We start from the raw sequence: 21,693 nt of genomic DNA, 5'->3' as shown, positions 1-21,693 counted from the left end.
GATGATTAGAATATTTATGTTCAAGATAATATCTTTTTCTTGGTTTTAAATGGGGTTGTATATGAAAACACATTCTAATGTAATTGGTTAGTGCAGTTAGACATAATATATTCAAATATACTTTAAATTTCGAAAATATTGGTAATTCTCGGACATAGCTCTCGTATATTATGTTAGTTTGTTAAGTATCTCGTGCACACTTATTTAGCTTGTAAACCTATGCAATTTGTGGGTGAATTCAATATGCGTGTACTACAAGCTTGAATATAAGATTTTATTAGTGTTGAAATGAAACCAACATTACTTAGAATGTGTAATTTTTGGCAGAACCTAAACCCAGTAAATACGATAGTAGCAATATTTGGATGCAACTGTTTAATATTTTTACGAATTTATAAAAACAAGGTTTTTGTAAATTACAATTCCACCAGCAGAACACATATTTAATATATAGTACTCCCTCCGTTGCAAAATAATAGGCTGCTTTCATGTATAAATTACACATGAAACAAGCCTATTTTTTGAAACAGAGGTAGTAATTTTTTTCGATTCCGGTGAAACAAACAAAAATTATAGTGGAGGTTCTTAGTTATATAATGCAAATCAAAGTAATTTTGTTAAACATGGTTAATTTCAAATTTAAACAATATTCCTCAAACTTTCCAGATTATCAATATAAATGTTATATTCATTAAGGTATATGTTTTCAATGGTCATAAACGTTTGGGATTCCGCAATTCACTAGGTTACATGTATAAGTATATAGCAAAAGTTCGGGAACAACACTCAGGCCTTAGAGGCATGATGATTCAAAAAATTATTTTTTGTTTTTAATTTTGAGTTTCAAAACATCTTTCAAGTCAATTATTCTCCAATTAATATTATTGAGTTAGGTAATTATATTATGACTGCTTTTTACGAGAATTTTTATTGGGAAATTAATATGCACTTATTATTATTCATTGGGTTGATTCTATTATCCAATTAATATTATTAATTTTGGTAGTTGTATGATGCCGCTTTTTGACTGTTAGTGAGAATTTTGAATGGGAAAGTGATTTAAATTAATGACATATGTTTTCATAACGTTGGAATATATGTTTAAAATCATAAGAAGTTGGTATGGTAGTAAACCTTTTGGCTTCCACAATTCACTAGGTTACATGTATATGTACTAGAAATAACCTGTGCTGGACCGACACTGCATGAAACTGAATAACCTTTATTTCAAAATTTTGATTAATTTTCATAATTGTTCAACATTAGACTCTACCTGAATTAACATAGTTTTAAAACTCAGAGGGTACCAAAATACACCATCAAACTTTTCCGTTCAGACTAATGAGACAAAACATAACACAATTGGAAAGTAAACCAACTTAATGATCCTTCGACAATATGTATATATGATTTACTTTTCTTGAACAATAAAAAAAAGTGAACCTGATTGCGCACAAGAAATTTTGGACGATCTCAAAAATCAATATCCAAGATAACCTAGTACCGTAACAGTACGGGAACCAAATTCCAACAAAACAAAATCTTGTAATCTATATTTCAAGATATGAATTCTAAGAACAAGTCTTGTAGGTTCATTACAGTTTTAATTAAAAAATATTTTAGGTTGATTATCGATTCACTTGCGTCTACTTTAATTATATCAAACAAAATATAATGCGGAAAAGAAAAGTAAACCAAGACACAGATAATTTTTTTTTAACGAGGAAAACTGCACTTGCAGAAAAACCCCGAGACATAGTCCAGTTTGAACACCGAGTTGTATTAAGCCGCTACATACACTATCCGACTACCAATACCTTCGGACTGAAATGCAGTACTTGAGACCGAACCAACCATCACAGCGATCCAGTTACAGCCGCACTCCTTACGTCTTTTGAACCTCGCAAGATTCTATGCACTTGATTCCCTTAGATGACGTCCTTTATAGCCTAAGAATTTCTTCATCCTCAATGAATATTTTTTGGGTTTTGAATCCACAAAACACTGATTTTGATTTCCCTTTAGGTGTGAACCAAGGTTTTAGAAGTTTCAAACAACTATCAGATAAAAGTAGAGATATCAAAAAAAAAACTTGTAGATTAAGGTTTACAACTTACAATAAGTATGCGAACAACCAAGGAGTCCAAGAACCTAATTTTTGTAAGTGAACTTGGGAGATTCCAAAGATCAATTTCCAAGTTAAGAAAAACCTAATAATTCAACAACAAGAACAACTAGAATAAATGTAGGTATATCTTGTTAAAAATTCTTAAGGAATTTATGAAATAACTTAGTTGAAGTTTTCTTTCTAGTTTCGATTTTGACCAACTAGTGTCGGTATGCGATCATGAATATATAACTCTTGAATGGATTATATCAGAAGAGAAGAACCTTAGAATAAACAAGAGTTATGAATAACCTAGATTACAAGTTGCGTAACTATCAAAGAAAATTAAACCAACTCGGATTTATGATCCCTAGGAAAAGTCTTCTTTATCTCACTCTTGTTCACGAAGAACAGAAGTCGTAGAAAACAACCTTATGAAGCTTACACAAATTTTCCCAAGGATAATTTTTGTAGCATTCACGAACCCTTTATTTATAGTGAAAAAGTTAGCTTGAAACCTAAGCAAATTCCAAGGTAGCTTGAATCCCAAGCAAGCTTGTGAGCTATTTTCCTTTTTCATGACTCTCATAATTTTGAGAATCTTTCCTAAGTTACAACTCTTACATAAATAATTAATTACATTATCATAAATTGTACTTTTGTGAATAAATCACAATTTAACTTAGGAAGGAATTCTAAAATAACACAAACACTTTAATATGGAAATTACTTGTGTTTGAAAGAATAACCATCTCGCCTAGATGAGGAAACATAAAAAAACTTGACTAAAATAGACTACTAGTCACGTATTTGAGCTCAAGTCTGTGAAACGTTATAAACAGTTCGTGCTTTGTTTCCTACTAACGAACTGCAACAGAAACAACAACACTTATAACTGTTGCTTTAATAAATCACTGATAAATTCTTCGTTATAACTAGGAATTGAGTGATCCTTGACTCGTTAAATTCGTAAGATCATTATTCACTACAACATGAGAACCTTTCTAGGGATAAATGTCATTGTCATAAAAGTCTTGGCTCAAATAACCTCGACTCCGTACATAAATGTATGTATACCGTCATTGGAATTTTTTCATAGAGTGGCAGTTGTTTCAATAAATTAGAAAGGTAGAATTAAAAAAAAGAATCCAAATGAAATCAGTAACCACATACCTTTTTTGATGAAGTCCTCGTTGATGTCTTCATTTGATCTCCAATCTTGAATCTTCAAGGGTGTTCAGTGGTTTCTAATACTCAACTACACATTTCTAATCCTAAATCCGAAACTTGTCCAAAGTAGACTAGAAATCAAGATATAATTTTGATCACAAGATTCAGATAGCAAAACTTATGAGTTTGACCGAGCAATGCTCTAACAGTACACATGATTGATCAATTTTTTTATTGATCATATCTTATCTTATCTCATCGGTTCCCAATAGAAAACAATAATAACTGGTGTAGCAAAAAAATTATCCATTATACATGTTTGGAACTCAAAAAATATAAGTGAAAACGTGGGGGTATAAACCACACCCAATATTTCATTCGGAAATCTGTGTGAACTAAACTCCAATATAATTCCGAGAGCACCAACTTAAAAGTGAGACTCAATCAAGAAAGACACCAAAGAGATTTATCTCTTTCTCAATAAAATCAGTAAATCAACTAGATAGAAATTCATGAGACAGATTGTTATGAGAATAACTCGGATGGTACCAAAGACCAATGTCCGAGTGTCAATCAAGTCATATCCAACAAACAAGGTTGGATTTATCAACTATAATTGAACTACGCACAACCTGTGATATTTCAATTATATAAACAAATATAGTGCGAAAGAAATAACATAAACACCAAATTTCTTGTTAATGAGGAACCGCAAATGCAGAAAAACCCGGGACCTAGTCCAGATTTGAACACCACACTATATTAATCCGCTACAGAATATAGCCTACTACAAGTTAACTTCGGACAAGAATGTAGTTGATCCCTAGCCAAGTCTCACACCGATTAAGGTACAGTCGCATTCCTTACGCCTCTTGAATCCCAGCAGGCCTCTGCGTATTTGATTCCCTTAGATTATTTCACCCACAACTAGGAGTTGCTACGACCCAAAGTCTAAGACTTATAAACAATATGTCTCCCATATATAAGTCTATTATGGTTGTTGTTTCCGTCTTAAGATAAAGATAAAGGTGTACAGGAAACTCGACTAATAATCAGATCTCATACTCCCGAAGAGCAGCCTAGAAATATTAGGCACTTCACAATAACCTAACTGATTAACAGAAGAAGTTATTGTGGAATCATAAGGGTCATATACGAAGAACTGTTGTGATTACTTTTTATATCTTACCTATCAGTGATAAATCTCGAGAAAATTTCAGAGAAAATTAAACTCAACATGAAAGAAAAAGTAAGATCAGAATACGCAACCACAGAGAAAATAGTTAGATCTGGCTTCATGAAACCAAAATGAAGTCTTCAAGTCATTAATCTAATAATGGTTTTAGAAAACCTAGGTTAATGGAGAATCGAATCTAGTTTGCAACTAAGACACACGAGAGTGTCAGGATTAGGTTTCCCAGATGCTTGAGTTCTCCGTTATATAGTCTTTCAAATCAAGGTATCTTACAATCAAATCTAACATAGCTTAGTGACAAAGCAATTGATATTCACCGTTAGATGAACTCCTGATTTAAGATTCAAGCTAAGTCTGCTTAGAAAATAAGCAATCAATCTCCACTGTTAGATGGTATTAGCTTGATGCACCCAAATGAAATATGCTTATATTTAGATATGGATGAACCATACCTAAAAGTGTATCACCGTTGGATCAATAATAGTTAATCGAAGTTAGCCACATGGACACTTTAAGTTTAGCTATATTCATCTAACACTTCTAGATCAAATATGATGATCAATCAATCATGATAGATAATCAAATGAATCTAAATGTGTTTCAAGAGAATGGTTCAAATGTTCACTATCTCATAAAAATATCCATGAACAATTTGAAACATATTCGGTTTGGTCTGTAGTTGTACAAAGTACTTATACAAGAACCAATTCATGTTCATTAAATTTTCAGGGACTTCAGTTTGCAGACTAAGTTCGCAAACGAACCTGAGTTCATGAGTATGAATTGTCATACTTACCAATTTAAGAACCTAACCACTATGTTCACAAACTGAGTACGCGAACCACAGTTCCGGACCTATCTAGTCTTAGTTGTTCGCAACCACAGTTCCGGACCTTTGACAGTTAAACCCATCCGCAAACACAGTTCACAAACAAGAGTTTCGGGCCTGAACTAGTATTCGCAGTTCACATACAAGGTACGCGTACTGTGGTATATCCAGACATTGGTAATAGTTCTAAAACTCTCATTTAATCATTGAAACATCCTTAGAAGACAACAAAGATAATCTTACACATACCACTAGCCTCAGGTAATTTTCAAGTGATTAATCGATCAATACGAAACTTCCCAAGTTAACATCAAATGATTGTCTCACACAAATCATGTAAGATGTTCAAGGTAATTTTCACATGATCATCTTGACTTAATATTTAGTTTCCAAAAAATAAATTGTCTACAACTAAACTCGTCAAGTAGATGATGAAGTTTAGCTAGAGCTAAAAAGCTTCCAACACGTATTTCGAGAAATATATAAACGAGATAAAATCGGTTCACAATTTCAAATGTGTATAATGTAAAGTCCGCATATCTATAAGACTTACTCTCTTTAGAAGATATAATAGAATAGACTTCTGAGTGATAGATAATTTTTAGTCTCCACATACCTTTTGTTGATGAAGTTCCTCCAAGCTCTTCAGTAGATCTTCTTCTTCAAATGGTGAACGCCACGAAGTTTAATGCTCAACTACACACTTCTATCCTAATCCTAGATATATCTGTAAGTAGACTAGAAATCAATAAAATAGTTTTGATCAACTAAACTTGATAAACAAGCTTGATATAGCAACACTTGCGAGTTCGACCGAGCAGTGCTCTAACAATTTCCTCCTTTGTCAATTTTAGTGAGTATAATACATACGGATTACAAATAAAGAAACTATGTAGCTTCTGATCCATCATGCTTGATTTCCTTGGATCTTCAACTTCCTGGAATTCTTCGTTACTTCAAGTTATCCATCGATTCTGAACGTGTTAGACTTAACATCATTTTTGTTGAATATCTGTAGCAATAGCAATACGAAAACAAATGCTCTCAATCATTGTTATTCAGTGTCATAGTATTATTATATAGAATCAAAGTCCAATTGCATCACAACTTTTAAATTATACTATGGTGATATGTATCACTCCCCCTCAGTCAATACTTCCATCTTAGAATGGAATCCACCCCCCCTTACATAACGATCCATAAACCATATGAATGTAGTGTGAACTACCAAATAATTCTCCCCCTTTTTGTCAATATAAATTGGCAAAGGTACGAAAACTATGGGATCATAACAAATTCACAATAATTCATCACTAAAAATAAACATATCAACTTTCTTTCGATGATTGCACATAGTCGAAACTTAGTGTACTCATCAAGGGGTTTTTTAAGATACTAGTTAACCCCTTCAAATTCCACAACCGCTCACAAAGATATGAAAATTAAGCACAAATTTATTAAGAACTCTCCCCCATTTGATGTCATTCCCAAGAGAACATGCAAGAAAAGAAGGATTCTTTGGACATTAACAAATCACGTGGATTTGTGTCCAGTAAACCTCGAGTAAATTAACCACAAGAATGATCAATACTGCAGAATTTCTCAAAAAGTTCATTCTATCTTTCATCAATATATGCATAAAGACGTAATAGACTTAACTTTTGGGCTTATATGAGAGAATAACACAATTCACAAACGTAAATGCACATATATCTCATAATACATTTGCATTATATAAAACCAATAGGATTAAATACTACAAGTTCATCTTCCAAAAACTTAGAATTTAAATAAATAAATCTAAAAACAATGCAAGATGAAAAACGTTGGAAATAGCTATGTGTAATCACAATATTTGCTATACCGAACCTTAGTTATCCTTCTCACATATGAATAAATTCCCACAAGAAGTTTCCTAGATAACGACATTGTGTATTCAAACCCTTTAGAAGAATCCAATCATGAATCCCACAACTTTTCCAAACATTCAATATTTTACCTAACGTAATATGTGCAGCCTAATTCTTGTGCTTCTGTCACTGTATACATAACAGCGCATTCCTGCATGAGGATGCACTTACAACACACTCAAGTTGTGTTGAAGTGAACAATGTCTTGCTCACCACAAGTAACTGAAACATACTTTTCCACAACTATGGATTTTTCACCATCTATAGTTTTTGGGTTATTCCGTTTCTTGTTCCACTAATTCTTGTGTTTCACTTTTGGATTATCATGAAAGAGATCGCTTTTAGAGCCTCTAATATCCAAATTCATTTTGTGAAAGAAGTTTTTAACTTCCAACATAATGGATTTTGCCTTCTTCATAGTCATGAAATTTCCTGGGAGATCGTTCCTTTTGGCACTCAATGCATCATTGACTTTTTTTGGTATCCACTTCTGAGTGCGTTAACGACCAGAACCTTCTTCCCATTATTCTCTTCTATAATTCTCGGAAGAGAACTGGATTGACTATTATTTTGCAAGTTAGTCTTTCTCCAATTTGGAGCATCGGATCTTGTCTTCGTCTTTAAAAATTTATCCTTTTGATAATCATTCTGATTGTGAAAAGGGTTCTTATGACGTTTATAGGCAAATCGAGGTTTATCACAACACTGGTTCCTTTGCCTAAATGTTGGATATTTACAACCTGTAATATTAGCCTTAACATATGATCTAGGTTTCATAACTTCTTGTGATACCCAAACAAAAACATCATGAAATTTCTCGTTCCTTATACGAAAATGACATTTCATTTCCAAGTGACCTTTGTTTCCGCAATAATGGCAAACATATGAAATGTTTTTACCCAGATTCGTGTGTGCACGCTTTGGAGGTTGATATACTTTGCTCTTTCGAACCTTAACTGTCGATGAAGGTATTTTACTTTTGCCATCAGTGGAAACCTTTTGTTGAGAAGAATCACTAGCCTTGAAAATTTTTACCTCTTTGCTAATACTTGGAGCATCTATTTCCTTATAGCACAATCCTCGTGTATCACGATGATTTTTACTTTCTCCCAGCATTGTGGTTAATTTGCTTGAACTAGTATTGAACTTTTCAAGTCATCTTCCAACATCTTTATTTTATCAAGAGATGTAGTTAAATCAGCCTCAAGGCGTTTTTCTCGAGCGAGATAAATACTTTCTCTGTCATCAAAACTTGTTTGCTGGGAGTTAATCCTTGCTTCAGTTGCTGCAAGTTTTTCTTCCAACTTAAATAAATCTCTATGAAGATTATCACATTCAAGTGATTTTTTCACTGAGGAAATTCTCATGATCTTTGAGGATCGAATCGTTACTGGAATTCCATATATAAGACCTTGGTAAATTCTCCTCAATTTCTTGTTTTTACGACATAGATTAAACAGAAAGTGTGTGACATGAGAAGTTGTCATCTTTTTCTTTTCCAACAAATCCAATAGATTAACATACTTTAAGACTTCCTCATCAACATCTCTATCAATATCTGAATCACCTTCATCAGAAAGTTCATCCAACTGTTCTATTAGGCGTGTTTCCCAGTTATCAACAATTTCTACATCGTTAACAAGATGAACTTGTCTAGTAGATTCATGCAAGGTAGTTTCACAAGGATGTTCAGATATTAATCTTGATGTGACAATTTTCTCAGGTGAATCCAAGCTTTGAACAAAATCATATGGATGATTCTGAACTGGTGATACGTTATTAGAGATAGTACTTTTGTCCATATAGCAGGATTGCTTCAAACATAGACTTATGAGATCTTAGCATGTTTTCCTTCTCTGATACCAATTCAAAACGCTGGGGTATAACAACCATACCCAATATTTTGTTCAGAAATCTTTATGGACTAAACTCCAATATAATTCAGAGAGCACCAACTTAAAAGTGAGACTTAATCAAGAAATATATCAAAGATCTTTATCATTTCTCAATAAAATTGGTAAATCAACTAGATAGAAATCCGTGAGACTGATTTTTATGAGAGTAACTCGGATGGTACCAAAGCCTAATGTCCGAGTGTCAATCTGGTCCTATCCAAAAAACAAGGTCGGATTTATCAACTATGATTGAACTACACACAACCTGTGATATTTCAATTATATAAACAAAGATAATGTGGAAAAGAAATAACACAGACACCAGAATTTTTTTTAACGAGGAAACTGCAAATGCAGAAAAACCTCGGGACCTAGTCCAGATTTAAACACCACACTGTATTAAGCCGCTAGAGACTCTATCCTACTACAAGTTAACTTCGGACTCGAATGTAATTTATCCCTAACCAAGTCTCACACTGATAAAGGTACAGTCACGTTCCTTACGCCTCAAGGCCTAACCAAGTCTCACAGTAACCGGATTCTATATAATAACTTACTCGTCCCAGGAGGATTCTGCGCACTTGATTCCCTTATATGATCTCACCCATAACTAAGAGTTGCTACGACCCAAAGTCGAAGACTTATAAACAAATCTGTCTACCACAGATAAGTCTATTCTGGTTGTTTCCGTCTTATGATAAAGATCAAGGTGTACAAGAAATTTAACTAACAATACGGTCTTTTACTCCCGAAGAGCATCCTAGAAATATTAGTCACCTAAGAATAACCTAACTGATTAACAGAAGAAGTTATTCCGGAATCATAAGAGTCTGAGACGAGGAACTGTTGTGATTACTTTTTATATCTTACATATCAGAGATAAAGTCTCGAGAAAATCTTAGAGAATATTAAATTCAACACGATAGAAAAAGTAAGATCAAAATACGGAACTACAGAGAAAATAGTTGGATCTGGCTTTACGAATGCCAAATGAAGTCTTCAAGTCGTTAACCTAATAATGGTTTTGAAAAACCTAAGTTAATGGAGAATCGACTCTAGTTTGCAACTAGGACACACGAGAGTGTCGGTATTAGGTTTCCCAGATGTTAGAGTTCTTCCTTATATAGTCTTTCAAATTAGGGTTGCTTACAATCAAAGCTAAGATAGCTTAGAGCACTTCCTATAGAATCAACAAACTTGAAGTTTGTTGATTTTGATCCCACTATGGACTCACCAAACATGAAAAATGGTTGTACAAACCAAATTTGTTGGTTTGTTGAGTGAGATGAAACATGTAGCGCGCATGATGGAAGACCGTGAGAGCTTGGCACAAACGATGGCGCTTGAAGAAAGAAGAACGCTGGAGTTGGAAGGAAAAACTCCAGCGTTTGAAGCAAAAACACCTCCTGCTTTTCTCTCTCCCAAACCCGGTTATTATATTTAGGGTTTATTTTTTATTATTTGTTTTATTAGTTAAATAATATGTGGTACCAAACTCTTATTAGTTTATATAAATAAAATCCTTAGTGGGACCCAACTCTTATTAGTTTATATTAATAAAATCACTAGTGGGTCCCTAAAATATCAGATTGTTCATTTTTCCTTGTTTCCCATAGTGGAGAATGCAGTTTGTTCATCCATGTGGCTCAACAAAATAATAAGTTTATTGATTGCCATAGGAATTGCCTTAGTAATAAAATAATTGACATTCACCATTAGATGAACTCTTGCTTTAAGGTTCATGCTAAGTCCACTTAAAAAATAAGCAATCAATCTCCATTGTTAGATGGTATTAGCTTGATACACACAGATGAAATATACTTATATTTAGATATGAATTAACCATACCTAAACATGTATAACCATTGGATCGATAATAGTTAACTTAAGTTAGACACATGAACACTTTAAGTTTATCCATATTCATCTAACACTTCTAAATCAAATATGATATTCTATCAACCATGATAGATAATCAAATGAATTTAAATGTGTTTCAAGAGAGTTGTTCAAATGTTCACTATCTCATAGAAATATACATGAACAATTTGAAACATATTCGGTTTGGTTTGTAGTTGTACAGAGTACTTATACAAGAACCAATTCATGAACATAATGCCAAGGTTTGGAAAACAAGTTCACTACCTTATTTCATTAAAGTTCCAGGGACTTTAGTTCGCAAACGAACCTGAGTTCATGAGTCTGAATTGTCATACTTACCTATTTTAGAACCCAACCACTGTGTTCGCAAACTGAGTACGCGAACCACAGTTCCGGACCTACCTAGTCTTAGCCGTTCGCAAACACTATTTGCAAACCACAGTTCCGGACCTTTGACAGTTAAATCCGTTCGCAAACACAGTTCGCAAACAAGAGTTCTGGACCTGAACTAGTATGCACAGTTCACATACAAGGTACGCATACTGTGCTATATCTAGATATTAGTAGTAGTTCTAAAACTCTCATTTAATCATTGAAACATCCTTAGAAGACAACAATGTTAATCTTACACATACTACTAGCTTCAAGTAATTTTTAAGTGATTAATCGATCAATACGAAACTTCCCACGTTAACATCAAATGATTGTCTCACACACATCATGTAAGATGTTTAAGGTAATTTTCACATGATCATCTTGACTTAATATTTAGTTTCAAACAAATAAATTGTCTACTACTAAACTCATCAAGTAGATGATGAAGTTTAGCTAAAGCTAAAAATCTTCCAATATGTATTTCGAGAAATATATAAATGAGATAAACTCTGCTCACAACTTCAAATGTGTATAATGTAAAGTCTATATATCTATCGACTTACTCTCTTTAGAAGATAGAATAGAATAGACTTCTGACTGATAGATAAGTTTTTTTCTCCATATAACTTTTATTGATGAAGTTCCTCCAATCTCTTCAGTAGATCTTCTTCTTCAAATGGTGAACACCATGAAGTCTAATGCTCAACTACACACTTCTATCCTAATCTGAGATACACATATAAGTAGACTAGAAATCAAGTATATAGTTTTGATCAACTAAACTTGACAAACAAGCTTGAGATAGCAACGCTTGCGAGTTGACCGAGCAGTGCTCTAAAAATAAGTAATGGTCTTAAATAATTTTTTCACATTTAATTTTTCTTTTATGATCCTAATTATGATGGATTTTAATTAATTCATATTCACAAAGAGGTTACAATTTTTACATCCATCGCATGTCTTTGGCAGAGATGAGACAGGGATGGTCGTATGTAATGTTTGTATCTCTAAATTTTATACGTCCGTCCAAAGCTCAAAAAACCCATGTTCTTTTGTATATTGATATAGCAAAAGTTCAGGAACAACATTTGGGCCTTAGAGGTATGATGATCGGGAAATGGAGATGGCAACATATGGTAATAGAAACGGAGAAGTGTATTATTGCCATTGCTGCCATAAAAACCATGACGAAAGTAAATGATGATTTTTGAAATGATCAGTAATGAGAAAGCCATTAATTGCAGAGTTGTTGTTGTGGTTGAAGTTTGAAGATGATCATGACGAGATGATTGGCTTGAGTTTATAAGAATATGTTGTATCTGTCGGATGCTCACATGATAAAGAAGAACTCGAGTTCGAGTTTAAATATGAAAGAATATGGAACCTATGTTGTATTATACGCTAGGCAAAGCGAGGAGCCAGGCCCCTCACCTAAGCGCTCTAGACGCGCCATGGAAAATATAGAAAACAACATAACTAAGCTGACTTTGACGCCTTGGGCGCCTTTATTCTTAGGCTCCCCTTTGGCACCTCGCACGCCTAGGAGAGCGCACATGGCGCCTTTTAAAACATAGTATGAAGCTGTTGCTTGCATTTGGTGATGAATACACGATGATGTCCGACTCTGTGATGGCAATAGAGAAATCGGTGGATGCTGCAATTGGTTATTGATTGTGAAATAACGGGAGATGTTGATGGGAAAAGAAGATGTTGGTGATGCTTATTGAGTTCGACTAAAGCAGAACAGTGGATAAGAATAATAGTTGCCGTCAATCTCAAAGTTTCAGTTGAGAAAACATAAAATGGGTTGATTTTGTATGTTGAGCTCGTGTCTGTGTATATTTCTAAGAAGAAAAAAATGAATATTATGAAGAGTTTGGAGTCGTGGTTTAGGGTTAACAATGGGGAAAAAGGTAGGATATATGATTTGCTGCTATTGATGACGAAGATAGGCTGATGGTTACGGTTATCAGTGATAATGATGGACATGATGTCTGTTAACTGATGATTGTGATGATATTAATGACAATGCTGGCCAGCGAGTAAGGAGATGGGTTTTTCTTGTGATCGACGGGGTTTGATGGTGATGATGTACGGAGAAGATAATGAGACTTGGGAGTGATGGTGGTACAATCCTGTAAATGGTTCGAGGAATGATGATGATGGTGAACTAATAACGCTGCATTATCGAGTAAGAAGATAGGAGTTTTTTTTTTTGACTAAAAAGGTTAAATTTTATTGAAAAAGAAAAAAGAGAATACAAGAGAAGAAGACGCCTAAGCGCAACAAGAGAAGGCTGAAAAGATGACCCAAACAAACAGCTGCCACAAAGCTAGCAAACCTAGCAAACTAAAAGAAAAGTTCAAGAGCATCACGAGAATTCTACAGCTTCTTCTTGGCAGAAGCATCACGAGAAGAAGATAGGAGTTAGGGACGATAGATTTCTTCCTTTATGGTAGTGATCATGATAATCAAGTGATGGAGTTGATGCGGTGACTATGTCGTAGAGAGGTGGTATGTAGTTAATTAACTGGTGTTGATGGAGAACTCGAGATTGAAGTAAAGGAAAGAAGTTGGCAATGATGAAGCTGATATGATTTTGGATTCAAAGTCTGTGGGGTTTTGGAGTTATGAATAAAAAGGGGAAATGTTATTCTCTTATTCTTGAGCGAAATATGAGTAGTCGATACCGGTCTACTACTGTTTGTACCTAAAAATTATTTCTAGGAAAAACAAATGCACCGTTGTGGTACTTTATTTTTAGCTTTGAAAATGGGTTGATCTTAGGGGAGGAAGATGGGTTGATCTTAGGGGAGGAAAGCAGAAAAGTTCTAAGAAAAGGCAATGGTGTTGAATTGTATGTGTTGGGTATTGAAAACTATGAAGAATAACAGAGCTTTTGGGTATGAAAGCTTGTTCTGTTTGCTGGATAACCTAAGTAACCTATTTATAGTAGTTTTGAATACGCAATGCCAATCTCATAAGTGAGGTCATGGGTTATGGAGAGATGGATATGACGGGATAGTGCAAGATAATTTAGGGAAATTTCTAGAAATCCATTTTATAATTCGCCCACTATCTCACCTAACTGCTGTAACCGTGCCACTACTCTAACTTTTCACATGGGTTGTTTCCACTCAGCATGTTTCCGTAGACCACCATACCAATACCCCATGAAGAATCCCCCCATGTGACGTATTTTGATGTTTCTTAGGTATTTTGGATGACTCATATTTAGGATAAATCGTAACCATTGATATGTTGTATGCCTTATAGGCGTGCTAAATTAGAGTTGTTATAAAATCAACTTAACCAAAGCCACATGTGAGATTAGGTAGTACTTGTACCATGTTGAGAGATAACTTGGCGTATTAGCGGCTAGTTAATACGCTATAATTTATCGTGGCATGCTAATGGTATAAAAGTGGCATAATGTGCGTATGTTTTATGCGATGGTCAAAATGGAGAGAAATATTTCATGCCATAATCTACATGCGAGTTACTGGAGTGCTAAATTACCGCATGTCCTTTGAATGAAATATCTTACAACGATAAAATAGTAAGTGGCATATCGGCTTAAAATGGCGCTGTCATGGCCCGATGTAGCGCTATGTTTGGCCTAATGAGCTTAGATCCAAAATATGAGTCAAATAACTTTGGCCTCAACGCCACGACTAATATTGGATTTAATTGAAGCTATTGGCGTGAGATGGTATGTCAATTTAATGCCATATTAGGGTTTTCCGCAGTGTGGCTTTAAATGGCTCGCACGCTGGCTAGGTAAGCTGCGGTTTTATAGCAGCTTGGCATATTTCCCAGAGCCACAACCAATAAAACAGAGATTGCTGGGCCATTGCTTAATTATCCTTGAGTTAAATAAATTAACCTACGATCTAGGGGAGCTATAGTGGTGCATTTTACACTCGAAGAGGTGTGTGGCATGTTGTGGCATATGCTATGTCCTTGGTCAGGACTTCCAAAGACCAAGAATAGAGCGAGGACCATTCAATGGACTTTGCCATGGTGGGGTTTCACCAAGGCCTTGGTTATAGTTTCCAAGGCCGAGAATAGCGCGCGGGGCCCTGCAATGGCGTTGGCCATAACTTCCAAGGCTGTGAACCATACGCGGGATCATGCCATTACTTTGGACATGGGGCCAAGGCCGAGAATGGAGAACGAGACTATTCCATGGCCTTGGACATAGCTTCCAAGGTCGTGCATCATGCGCGGGATCGGGTTGTGGCCTTTGCCATGGGGACAAGTCTGGGAATGACGCGCGGGTTTTTTCGTGGCCTTGGAAATGGCTTCCAAGGAAGAGAATTATGCGCGGAACCACACCATGGCCTCGGCCAAAGCTTCCAAGGTCGGAAGTAGTGCGCAGCTTATGATATAGCGCGGTATTGAGTATGCTACGGGCCATATTTTGCCAAATTGTGATTGGCTATGCTATGGATTTGATCGAATGCTTTGGGGTGATTCCAACTAGGACATTAATCCATTTTTGTCTTAGATGAAGCATTATGAGCTATAACAACTGTATTATGGCCTCGTCTATGTCTTGCAAAGATGTTATAGGGTATGCAGTATATGTTATAGGCTTGGATATCCTTCTCCAATACGCCGCAATATTAGACCATCGAACATGATTTGATCATCATATGGATACAATCTAGGGTTTGGGTCTATGAAAATATGCCAAACCTATATTTGAATATTTCGGTACAAATCTGAGTACGACAGTGTTGCTGTAGTATGTTTAAGGAACTCGATGATGTGTTGTAAAAGTGGTAAGTAGAGTATCGTTCAAACTCGGACTTGTAAGATTCGATTTCAGACTTAATAAAATATATACAATAAAGTTGTCACAGTATCGAGAGGTACTGAGACTCAGGATTCCACCAAATTCCATTCATGTGATTCAAATAATAATTCTAGACATTTATAGCTCAAAAGATAACACTTATAGACTCTTATTCTTTGCCAAGATAGATTTTATAAAGCATTAGATGTAAATCACAAGCATGACGCATCAAAAGTACTTAGACTAAGCATGCGACATCAAACAAAATCACAACTAATCAACTAAAAATCATAATTCAATTCAAATCAATACAAAAAGTCATATAAAGAATTAATAGAACTATCATAGTGATGAAAAAAGGCTTCCTCCGTCATTCCAGTGTTGGGGTTTATCTCCTCGTATTAATCATGGTCTCAAAATATGTATTTAAAGCTCAAAAGATGATTAAAAGATTGAAAAGTAGTAACAAAGACTGTTTAAAACGTTATATTGGCCTTACAAAGAAGCTGTTACAATGGATTGACTGTTACAGAGGGTTTGAATGTAACACCGTTGCGAATTTGAGACGCTGTTCTTATTTGCAACGTTGTTCTTCAGCAGCAGCAGCGAACTCCCTGCAACTCGATCTCTAGAGCTCTGTGGTGCTCTAAATCTCTCTGAAACTCGTCCACCTTCTCCCCAAACTCACGATCCTCTTCTGGGACTCATAGGAACTCCTTATATACACAAAAACCTAATCGAATCCGAGTATATCTCGGATTATTCTTTTCTGCCAAGTTACGGATAATGGATTTTTCCTGTATTCTCGCGGTTTCTTTTGTGTCCTGATGTGTTTAGAACTCTTCTATGATGTCCAAGGAATCATCCTAGCCATTGGTACACTTCTAATACCTCACGTAATCTCTTCCTCCAATCAACAGAACCCGTGAAGCCCTATTTTTCTTGTTTTGATTAAAACTCGATTTCCAGCCAATTTGGGTACAAACCAATGATCATACTAGGCCTGTTTGGGTCTAAGGAAGATACCCACCAAGTTTCAGCGATTGAATCGCCCTAGAACTCGATCAAATCTTCTCCCAAAATTCAACAGATGTGATGAACACTCCCGCCAATTTCAAAATTCAAAAGGTGAAGGTGACCTCCCCCTTATCCAGTTCCGGTGTCCCTTTAGCACATGCCCGAAATGGGTTACCCCTTATCCATAGTGAGAGTCCGAATAACACTTTCCCCTTGGGTGCGTTTAGTAATTTTTCTGGGATGTTTTCAACACTTTTCTCGGGGTTCCTCCGGGGTATTTCTGGGATGTCACTGGTACGTCTGCTACGGAGGTTCAAATGCCACGTTTTGAGCCAATTTCGCCGCAAAAGCTTATTTCTCCAAAAACACCTACAAAGAGATAAAATACCAAAATAAATACAAGAATGAGAACTATCAATATATAGAATCGAGACAAATTATACACAAAAATGTGTCTATCAAATACCCCCAAACTTATTATTTGCTAGTCCTCGAGCAAAACTAAAATAGAAAACAAAATCCTAACTCACTGTCGCAGGTATCGTTGATTGAGAATCTCTTACGGCCGCTCGGTTTAAAGACTTCTTTGGGATTGAGAAGCTCTATTAGTACCGTTGGTGGGAAACTAGATAATTGAAATTTATCTAGTTTGTACCTAGTTTATTTATGCTCGAGAATATTCTCTTCTGATATAAGATTCACTCAAACTAGGTCGAAGTTTCGACGGGGATTTTTAGATTGTTTGTAGATCTAAAGACGTCTTGTGATAATCCAACGTTAACAGACTCCGTTCTGTGTGCAGGTGTTTATTGAAGAGATTCAAGTTGATTGTGTGCAGGTGTTTATTGAAGATCAAAGAATATTTGAAGACAAAATAGATATTTGGGTTCATAATCTTTGGTGTGCACAAAACTTGTTTCGGCTGGAAAAGGATCCAATTATAACTGGTTTATCCTTGTGATAGATTTGTTTGATTAGTTGTGTAGATCAGCATCAATAAAATTCTTTGTGATTAAAAGTATTGATTGCAAAATCTTGAAAATTACTTTGGTAATTGTTATTGGATAGATCTAAGGACCTGACAAAGGAGTTTATTGGGATAAACGTAAGATCCTTTTGTCAAACTCATATCACGTTGATTGAAAAGATTTGTTACCGAACAAATTTGTTGTTCCTTTACTGTTTGGAACACGAACCAAAGGAATTGTTCCAAGTGCGTGACTTATTACAAGTTGGAAGCGCATGGATGCAGACGGAACTAGGTGAACTATAGGTTTAGTTGCTTGGTCTCAACTATACAAGGTTGGTTTAGATTTTGTATAGCGTCTTAATCCTTGGAGTATTCAATTCTGGACAAGGTCTCGGGGTTTTTATGCATTTGCGGTTTCATCGTTAAAAAAATCTTGTTGTGCCATTTACTTTATATTTCCGCATTATAATTAAAGTAAATTCCACTTTGTATATTAACAGGGCACTTGATATCAATCCTATTGGTTCGGTTATTACCGTACCTTTATCAAGTGAACACTTTGTTGTCGTATTATCTCGATTCACATCCATATACTATCACACAAAGTTTATTGTATTTATCCGCTTGTATGATATAATTATTCACGTGTTAGGCCAGTCCGGACTAACCCTATTTCAAGTGGACACTGTGTTGAAATATTCCTTGAGTGATTGTTGCTCCAAGAGGTTTATACACAGTGGATCTTGTATGCGTTGTGATCCAAAGTTTAAGATTGAGGTATATTTGGGTACCCTCGTCTTTTCAATTGGTATCAAAGCAGGCAAACACGAAATGATCTAACAATCTGTATTTGGTGCGATCCAACCTATAAAAAATGAGTCTACAGAAAGTTAAGGAAAAACCAAAGATAAACTCGGTTAACGTATCACAAGATTTGAGTAAAACTCATCCTGGTTTTAAATTCCGAAAATGCTTAGAAGGGATGTCTTCTACAAGTTCTACTTGCTCTTCTGAAAATATGTCCATGTGTTCTCAAGAAGAGGTTAAGTTAATCCCTGTACTCACAATCAATGATTCTGATTCTGAATCACTTGATGATAAAGAAGATGTTCATTATGTGAACATTAAAAACATCTCAGCTAGATGAACTAAAGAAACAATTCCTTTCATGTGCAACTAAGCTCATACTAACACTAAAAAGAGAAGGAAAACTTCTGACTAGAGTGGAATGTAGTTGAGACCTAACCAATCTCATACAAATTAAGGTACAGTCGCGTTCCTTACACCTCTGAATCCCAACAGGACTCTACGCACTTGATTCCCTTAGCTGATCTCACCCACAACTAAGAGTTGCTACAACCCAAATTCGAAGAATTGATAAACAAATCCGTCTCACACAAAAAAAGTCTATTAGAATAGATAAATCTGTCTCCCACTGAAATACCTATGAAGTTTTGTTCCTTGTTTTGATAAATCAAGGTGAAAAAGAACCAATTGATAGTCCGATCTTATATTCCAGAAGAACAGCCTACAAATAACTTAACTATATGGTAGTAGTACAAGTTATTGTGGAATCACAAAGAATGAGACGAAGAGATTTGTGACTAATTTTTATATCTTACCTATCGGAGATATATCTCGAGCAAATCTTAGAGAATATAGTACTCAATACGATAGAACAAAGTAAGATCATAACACGCAACTACACAGAAATAGTTGAGTCTGGTTTCAGAATCCCAATGAAGTCTTTAAGTCGTTAACCTATAATGGTCTTAGGAAAAACCTAGGTTAAAGTATAATCGAATCTAGTTGCAACTAGTATCACACAAGAGGTATGGGGATTAGGTTTCCCAGTTGCTATAGTTCTCCCTTATATAGTCTTCAAATCAGGGTTTGATAACTTTGGAACAAAGCAATCAATATTCACCGTTAGATGAAACCTGATTCAAGATTCAAGCTAATATCTTCATTTGCAACAATCTAACAAGTACCCAAATGGAAGAATGTTAGCTTGATTTGTAGCAAGTGGGGTGAGATTGGTTAGGGCTCAACCACTTGTTAGATTGGTTAGGGCTCAACTACAAGTTTTGCTATCTCAAGGGTTTCTAAAAGCTTGTTGATTTATTTATTGAAATATAGTTTTTTTCTTTGAGAATCAACAACATGATTAGATTTATTGGATCCAAGCGCGTACTTTTTTTCAGCAGATTACATGATAGTTCTCATGGATCCTGCATTCCACGCTTGCTTAGGCGACAGAGACAGGGAGAACACACCATATTGCTATCCAATTGAAGATTATTATTTTTTTGAATAAAACTCATTTATTGGTCAATTTTAAATAAAATAAAAAATGGGTCTTGATCTCAATCATTCTACTTCATCCTAGCGGCGACAACAAGGCGATACTAATGCCCCACCAAATCACTTGAAGAAACGCATGAAGTTTGAAAAAAAAAGTGATATGGTGACGACTCTAAGATACGGTGATAACTATCATGTTATTTCTAACACATGATCTATGTCCTTTTATGAATAGACTCTTTAGTTGTGTCCCTCAACTCCTGAAACCAAGAGGTTTCCATCCACTTAGATTGGTTAGTGTTATCCTGAATTAGCACAACTTTATAGGTTTTGGAGATTTATTATTACAACTAAAAACTAAAAGTTTCTCCCTTACTCCCAAACTTAAATCTTACGTTGTCATCAATGTTTCTAATGAAAGAGCAATACCAAAAGTATAAGTAATAAGAGGAATCAGTAAAGAGAGAAATCAGAAAGATAGTACCTGGGTGAAGCATAGCAATCCTTCCATGAGGAAAAATAAAGATTATAAAAAATCTAAAAAAAAAAATGAACAACAAAAATCTACTAGTGTACAACAAACCTTGAAGGTCAATCAACATAAACATGGTCCTCAAGAGGGACCTCATCAACATTACCTATAGGAAAAGGCTCTAAAAAGGGCTTCAATCTCTGTATGTTAACTTTTGAAGAACTACTACCATCCAATCAATCTCAATAACACCATAAGGAAAAACAGTGCGAACTATAAAAGGACCCGTCCACCGAGAGCTTAACTTACATGAAATAGATGCAAACGAGTATCATCCAGAAGAACTTTTTGACATGAAGAAAATGACTTTCTTAAAATATTTCTATCATGCACAAGTTTAATTTTGTCCTTATACTCTTTAGCACTATCGTATGCATCTCTACAGATATCTTCCAATTTATTGAGCTGGAGTTTCCTATGAGCTCATGCCTTGTCAAGTGAAAAATATAGCTATTTAAAAACCCAATATGATATATGTTCTAACTCAACAGATAAGTGACATGACTTGCAAAAAATAACTCTATAAGGTGACATTCCAATGAGGGTCTTAAACACATTATGGTAAGCCCATAAAGCATCAATAAGCCTCAATGACCAGTCTTTCAGATTAAGATTAACTGTTTTCTGTAATTTACGTTTTATCTCCCAATTGAAAACTTCTACCTGACAAATAGTCTTTGTATGATATGGGTAATGCAATATATTGT

Source organism: Papaver somniferum, chromosome 2 (assembly GCF_003573695.1).
Source record: "Papaver somniferum cultivar HN1 chromosome 2, ASM357369v1, whole genome shotgun sequence".
In the NCBI taxonomy this organism is placed as follows: domain Eukaryota; kingdom Viridiplantae; phylum Streptophyta; class Magnoliopsida; order Ranunculales; family Papaveraceae; genus Papaver; species Papaver somniferum.
This window is presented reverse-complemented; position numbering follows the sequence as displayed.